The sequence below is a fragment of the Acomys minous genome, assembly GCF_964271855.1.
Source record: "Acomys minous genome assembly, chromosome: 14".
NCBI lineage: Eukaryota > Metazoa > Chordata > Mammalia > Rodentia > Muridae > Acomys > Acomys minous.
The window spans coordinates 19,609,940-19,617,969 of NC_140496.1; positions in this window are offsets into that span (position 1 = coordinate 19,609,940).

The following is an 8,030-nucleotide window of genomic DNA, read 5'->3' on the forward strand; positions in this document are numbered from 1 at the left end:
TGACAACAACAACAACAACAGCATCAAACCAGATCTCACGTTTTAGCTCAGAGTTGGGTAGGTGGTCCTATTTAGATGGTAGCTGTTTGTCCTTTTTGGGCGTGGATGTCAAATTGTGATGCTTTCTGTGATGTATGATATCCATGTGATGTGACGGAGATGAGCTTTGCAGTGCCTCTGTGTTTGTGTGTGTGTATGTGTGTGTGTGTGTGTGTGTGTATGCAGTTGGAGGCTAGAGGTCACAATTTTTTATTCTTCAGGAGCTGCCCTTCTCTTTTCTTCTATTCCTTTTTGCTTCTCTCTCTCTCTTTCTTTCTTTCTTTCTCTCTCTCTCTCTCTTTCTCTCTTTCTTTCTTTCTTTCTTTCTTTCTTTCTTTCTTTCTTTCTTTCTTTCTGAGAAAAGGTGTCTCACTGGCCCTGAACTCTCCAGGTAGGCCAGGCTGCTAGGCACTGAGTCCTAGAGATCTAAGTACCTCTGCCTGCTGAGCTCTGAGATAACAAGCATGCATTACCACACATGGCTTTAAACAACACCAGTCATGGGTTTTGGGGTTCAAACTTGGGTTTTCACACTGTGCTGCAAGTGCTCCACTGACTGAGCTGTCTCTCCAGCTTCCAGATGTGACATTTTAAAACAGGACCATGTAAAGCAACTCTCCCCATCATTTCAAAATGGAAAGAAAAGGTGATCGACCACTTCCCTCCGCACCCTGGGGTCCAGTTAGTCTCAGGTAGACCCTCCCACCAGAAACCAGAGAGAAAGCAGCCTGAACCATGCTGCTGGGAAGATGCCTGCATTTTTTTTCATATCACTTGGTTCTGTGTGTTCTGGATCCTGGCATCTCTGGGCATGTTTCCTCCATTTTGATGTTGCTTAGAATTCTTGGCTGGTTAGCTGCCAACTGAGATAGAAGGAACCAAGATGGTGGTGATGGTAGGGTGGGGTGGGGTATTAGACTTGGAAAGTAAGATTTTTTTTTTTAGTGCCAAAATGAATTCTGAGATACCTGTATTCTCTCTTCCTCCCTTATGGCTACTTACTTACAGAGAGACCACTGTCCGTCTGGATATTTCCAGAAGGCGGTATGCTGCAGTGCTTAACAGAAAAGCATGAAGGCATCCTTGGATGTCTTTACCTTCTAGAAATTTCTATTTCCTTCTTCTAAGACTTGGAAATGTTAAACTTTTCCCATCATGCCAAGGGCCAGTAAGCAGGCTGGGGAATTGGAATCACATGTCAATGGTTCCTGGGATGGGCAGTTTTGTCTGTGTTCACTCACTTGAAATGAGGGCTTATGTATCACTAACTGATGGACTACAGGGAACCAGCCTGCACCGGGGTGTAGGGAATGAACTGCAAGAGGTCTTTTTCCAGCTTTAATTTCCATGGCTCTAAATATGTTGGCTGTTTATAAAGCAGCAAGTTGACTTTTCAGGCATATTGGCTGGCTTTGGGGTGCCCACTGAGGGATCTGGCTTCATGTGGTCATAACTCTTAGGCCCCCATACAAGAAACTCCCTGGGTTCTGAGAACTATCCTTCCGTATCTCCTTTCACTTCCTTGTCGCAGAGAGTGAAGGGACCTTAAAGGGCTGCCTTGAGCTGTCTTTCAGGGCACAGTCTCCATATGCTGGGGCTTTTGCTGTCCTACCTGGTAACGTATAAGGAACCAGCAAAGGAGGGGTGGAAGAGACATCAAGTGGCTCACCGCTGTTTCATGTCTGCTGTGAAGTAAGCCAAGGCTTAGGCTCAGCATTAAGCTTTTCCCGGAAGAGACCATTTGTTTCCTCAGAAGAGATGATGAGCAGCAAGGTCACAGTCACACAAGCATCTAAGGTCAAGGGAATGGGCCTCACCCTAAAGAGTGCTTCCACAGACCCAAAAGGAGGTAGCCGATGTGCCTGTGATGCTGTGATTTCATAGTCCACAGCTGGCAAATTTGTTTGGGAAATGACTGCTTGGGGAGAAAACTGGCTGGTTTTCTGTTGATAATTGCTCTCATTGGCTTTCCTTATGGCCCACTCCCACCATGACACAAGGAAACGATTACTGACAATAAAGAGAGACGGGGCTAAGTTTGGAGGGAGGGGAAGGGTCCTGGGGGTTTCCAAGTTTTCTTTGCGCTCATACATAGAGTGCTTTTGTTTCCCCTTGGGTGTGGGAAATGAGAACAACTTCAGTTTTTCCATGCATAAAACAGGGATTTTAATTATTGCTTGCTTCACAGAAAATGCTAGAAGGATGAATTAGCTGAGGTTTTTTTTTTTTTTTACAGCAATCTGGAAAGGAACTCTACCCTGTAACTACGAGGGGATCTTTCAGGGTGATGACAAGTACCTAAGAAGGTGACCCAGACATCTAAAACAGACAGAAAAGATACTGGGATCCATGACATCCCAAAGCTAATATAATGGATGTGTGTGTGTGCACGTGTGTGCATGTGTGCATGTGATATGGATATATTCATATGAGTAGGTACATGCATGTGAAGGTCAGAGGTCAACATACGGTATCTTCCTCAGTCATTTTCCATTTTGTGTGTGTGTATGGTTTGTTGTTGTTGTTGTTGTTTTTTGTTGTTTGTTTGTTTTTTGAGATAGAGTCTCTCACTGAACCTGAAAGTCATTAATTTGACTAGGCTGGCTAACCAACGAACTCAAGGGGTCCCTCTGTCTATCCTTACCGCCCCACCCCCACCCCCCAGCATTGGGGTTACAGACATATACTATTGTACTTTACTTCTAGGCAGGTATTGTTGGAGCCACACTCAGGTCCTCGTGCTCGCAAGGCAGGCACATTATCAGTTGAGCCATTTCCCCAGGCCTGACGTCATACTTTAAACCGCTTTATCCGGAAAGAAGGAGTCTGTTCCCAATGAATCAAACCTCAAGCTCACTCACAGAACCACCGCTCAGGTAGAGCAGGGTTCTTCACAAAGGACAGAACAGAGAGCCGAGGAAGACACGGACACGCAAAGTAGCGATGAAGGCTGTGCTCAGTAGTTTTTGATTGTCACCTTGACACAAGCTGGTGGAGGGGGGGTCATCTGGAAAGCAGAAACCTCAACTGAGAAGATGCCTCAGTCAGAATGGCCTGTAGGCAATTTTCTTGGTCAATGATCAGTGTGAGAGGGCCCGGTCCACTATGGGCAATGACGTCCATGGGAAAGTGGTCCTGCATTGTATAAAGATGCAAGCTGAGCTGAGCAAGCCACGGGGAGCAAGCCAGTAAGCAGCACTCCTCCATGGCCTCCGTTTCAGTACCTACCTCCAGGGTCCCGCTTGAGTCCCAGCCCTGGCTACCTTTATGACGGACTATAAGCTATAAGATGAAATAAACTCTCTCCTTTCCAGGTTGCTTTTGATCGTGGTGTTTATGACAGTGACAGAAAGTACCCTGGGACAAGGGCCATATACTTTTGTTGCATTTGAGCTTCTTGGAGCTCTGTTTTCAGCCTGCCACCCTCTAAAGAGAGAGCCGTGGGTTCATGGTTAGAAAGCACGTCGCCCCCTTCCCGGCTGGCCCATGGCTCTTCCCAGCCTGCATGCCATAGAGACACGAGTGAGTCAGGACCGCTCCCTCCCCCCATCTTCTGCTAAAGCAGTTTTCATCAGGATTCTGCAAGCCTGCTAACGTAGCCCCTCTTTTTAAAAAAAAATCTGAAAATGAAACAAGACATATTTCTGAGGTTGTCAGCAGGTAGATCCACTGGCTTGGGGTAAGTACTCTCTCTGGGAGGAAGGCTCGCCTCTGATGTCTGTGTTGAATGCTCTGTGGCTCCCCCTCGCCACTCCTCTGCGTGTCTGTTCACTGGGCAGGGGTGGTGGTGATAATATTGTTCCTAACAGCCAGACTGAAGCGTAGCCTCAGGCTGTCTTGCAAAGCCCCCTCCAAACAGCGTCTAATTAATTTTTATCCTGCCATCCCAATGAGTCTCGGGAGTCTATCAGCCCCACAACAAAACCCCCTCATCTAGTGGTTTGGAGAAAGCTTTGACGTAACACTTGCGGGTCTCAGATCTCCAAAAGAGAAACCGCTGTAGGAGGGAAAAAAAAAAAATTTTTTTTTTTAAAAGAAAACTGTTTCCTTTTAGTCTTCCCCACCCTACTTGATATTTTTTTTCCCCCTCCCCTTTGGCTTCGCTTCTTTTTTCCCCTCAGTGATCATTACTCGGATCTTTCTTGGACTCCTCCTGCCAGTGGCGCTTACAGAGAGAAGCCTGGAGCTATGTATTTTTTTTTTCTGTAGGAGAACCCCATATTCCCCGGATTCTAGTGTCAGGCAACTGCATGGGGCTGCCCTGAGAACCTTAGCAGGTTCAAAAGGCGAGAAAGAGAGCAGGAGGCCAGCCTGCCTGCCTTTCATGTGCGGTGTGGCCAGGCAACACTGGAAGCAAGGGAGAGATTTGGTAAAGAGGCCTGCTACCCGCCCATCACATCAAAGCTGCGGCATTCCAGTACCCCCACTCCCCTGCAAGTGTTCCTGGAAGAGGCTCAGGCTCACTGCCTGCCTGTCAGTGACAAGTGGTCTATGCGAACTCACTGAAGGCCTCCATTCTGGTTGGTTCCTTTCTCCCTCTGAAAGGAGTTGGAGTTGGGGGCGGGGCTTTCCAACCTGCCACCGCCCCAACTCATTTCTCTGCAGCTCCAAGCTTCTGCTGTGCCCCTGCCCTTCCCCCGAGAGCTCAGATTCCCTTGATCAGTTCCCAAACACTGCCCCCTTCCCACTCCCACTGCAGCCCCTCTTTGGACCTTGGAATGACTTAAAATCCACAAAAGAGACTGTTTAACAAGGTTCTTCCGAGGTGCTGCAATGTAAACCGGCAGTGGACCCGCGCTTCCTGGGATTTCGGGACCAAGAGGTTGCGTGATTGCTCTGTTCTCAAGGACCCCCGGCAGACACTGATCTGTGACCAGCCCCTTGGGTGCTAATTTCGCCATCACTGGGTGCCAAAGACATTCCCTCAAGACCACTTGACTCGGCACCTCCTGAGAAATGGGTCATGGCTCCTAATGAGCAGTCTGGCTCCTTGAAACGAGTTAATCACAGAATTGCAGGCCCAGGAAAGACGTCTTTGATGGCCGGCTTCTCTGTACCAGGTCCAAAGAGTGAGAGCCAATCCTGTTTCTGAAGACACCCATGGAGCCCCACTCCAGTGACTAATCGCTTGTAATTGTCCTCTTTAATTTTATCCTTATGCACTGGTGCTTTCAAAGGCAGATTTCCGCTCACACCCTCCTCAGAGAAGGGAGAAGGTAGTGCTCACCATCCAGCTCCCCCCCCTCCCCCCCCCGCCCCTTCTCTCTCCTTGTTTCCTTGTCTACTGGGGTTATAGTGTGGCCCAGTGACCAAAAAGGAGATTCAGACACATCTGAGTCTGGAGTCTGTAACTTACCAACTATGTGCCTGGTGGGTGGTGGCACACCTCTTTAATCCTAGCAGAGTGAGTTCCAGGACAGCCAGTGCAAGCATGTCTTGAAAAAACAAAACAAAACAACAAAACAAAAACGTACCGACTACGCCATTAAACCCATGTTTCTCTGCCTCTACGACCCGCAAACGAGCTCAATGCCTGGGGAGTAGCTTCTGGGTTTCATATAACCCAGGTGGGCCTTGAACTCACTACTTAGCTGAGAATGACTCTGAACTTCTGGTCCTCCTACTTCCACCTCTCAAGTGACGAGGTTACGGGTACGCCGCACCATGATGCTCAGGTTATGTGGGGATCTAAGCAAGGAGTTTGCGCATATTAGGTGAGTGCCGCATCACCCTCCAGCTCAGGCATTCCTCTCTAATGCTAAGTGGTATGTATGCAAAGTGCAGTGGGGACCACTGCACCAGGAGACCAGAGAGATAAAGGCCAGGGCCATCACCTTCCCTTGGCTCAGCAAGTGAAGAAGATTGAGTTCAAGCCCGAGTTCAGTGCCAAGGAGCCACTTGCTGGGAGGAAAGAACAGAACCTGCAAGATGTCCTCTGATCTCTAGACACAGACACAGACACACAGACACACAGACACACACACACACACACACACACACACACACACACACAATGGCACAAGTACCTATCTACTGCCATATATAAATATAACTAAAAATAAAATAAAGAATAATGCCTTGGTACATGACCAATATACAATAAATGTTAAAAGAATAATTATTATTAATTCATTTTTTTCCTGGTTCATGCAATAAGAAAGCCTGATCAAGAGACAATTAACTTAGTTCTGAACAATTTCCTTATGTCACGACCCTCTTGCCTACTGGGGTCCCAAGTTTGTAGGGATGATGGTTTGTTGGAAGAAATGTTAAAATTATGGGCTTCCTGTAGAAAGGTTAACACAGACTTCTAAACTTCATACATGTTTTCCACTTATTCATGGAATTGCCGTTTATAAGGAACTTCGATTTTGTTTTCTTATTTATGAGATGATCAGGACCAGCCAAATATGGTTGTAAAGGCAGTAAAAGTAACTGATCAGAAAATTAATTAATGGTTAATTTCAACTGGAGGTCCTCAAAGGGGAAAATGTGTGACATAACTGAAGATAAGGTTTAAATTCAATTATGATCATGTGCGTGTGTGTGTGTGTGTGTGTGTGTGTGATTCATGTATGTACTTGCAAGCTACACTGTGAATGTGCAAGCATGCCACATTGTGCATGTTTTAGAGTTTCTTTGCATTGTGGGTTCTAGGCTTCAGCCTTGACCATAAGCACCTTCACTCACTGAGCATCTCATGGACCCTAAGCTACTCCACCTTAACCTCTATTCCTAGACTATTGATTTCTACCATTGAAGTTAATGAAAAAAATGTTACACTGCCACTTATTGGTGTGTGTGTGTGTGTGTGTGTGTGTGTGTGTGTGTATGTATGTGTGTGCACGTGCGCATAAATTCTTGACTAGGGGCAACTTTTCAGAGATAGTTCTCTCCTTCCTCCATGTAAGTCCTGGTGATTGAACCCAGGTTGTCAAGATTGGCAGCAGGCACCTCTACAAGCCCACCAGTTCATATTTCTCTTCCTGAAAGAAACTTTCTCTTTGTTTCCATGGCAACTACGAATATCCAAGCATCACTTCATGAAGAATTCCCAATTCTGAAAGTCAAGGTCATGAACCCCAGTTAACAGTAGACCCTTGCTCATCTCAAGTCACAGGAAGCCTTCTCTTAGGAATGGTGTTTACATGCTAGGGTCTGGAAGATCTTAAATCACAGCGGAGACACCCTTCAGCGTGATTAGCCCCGGGATGACTTCCTATCGTCTTGACAAGAGTTAAAGGCTAGCCTGTAAGAGTTTGACATTTCAGCCTCCTGGTAGACTTACTTAACAAACAGCAACTTTTACATGCTTCTGATTTAGTTCTAAACCTCTATACCATTGACTTTGAACATTTCATTTGCTACATAGAAGTCCCTTCAATCGCTTTTCTACAAAACCCTTTGGCAGATGAGGGTGGATGTTCTTGATTTTTCTATCAGAGGCTTGTGATTCTTGGGGAAAACAACAACAATGACAACAACAGCAGCAGCAGCAACAAAACCCAAAATGCAAATACCATAGACAAGCATTAGGGTTCTTTAAAAATTAAGGCTTCAGAAATGAAGAACTGTAAATATAAATACTACACAATCTAGTCTGGTGCGCGCACAAGTGGGTGTAGGTGCATGTGTGTATGAAGGCTAGGGAACAACCTCAGCGGCCATTCCTGAAAGGCTGTCTATCTTGTTTATTGAGACAGGGTTTCTCTTTGGCTCATTACACTAGCCAAGCTAACCAGAGAGATCCAGGAATCCGCCCGTCTCGACCTCTTTCCAGAGCTAGGGGTCTAAGCGTGGACCACTGTGCCAAGCTTTTTACATGTGGCTTCTTTGGATTGAGCTCACTCTCATCCTTATGTGGCCGTCTCCCCATCCCAGTTGGGTTTCTTTACACTTATGCTCAGTTTACATTGATAAAGAGGAGGAGAAGATGGGGATAGAGACCATGACGTCACAGGGAGGAAAGTGATGGGTACAAAAGAGCATGC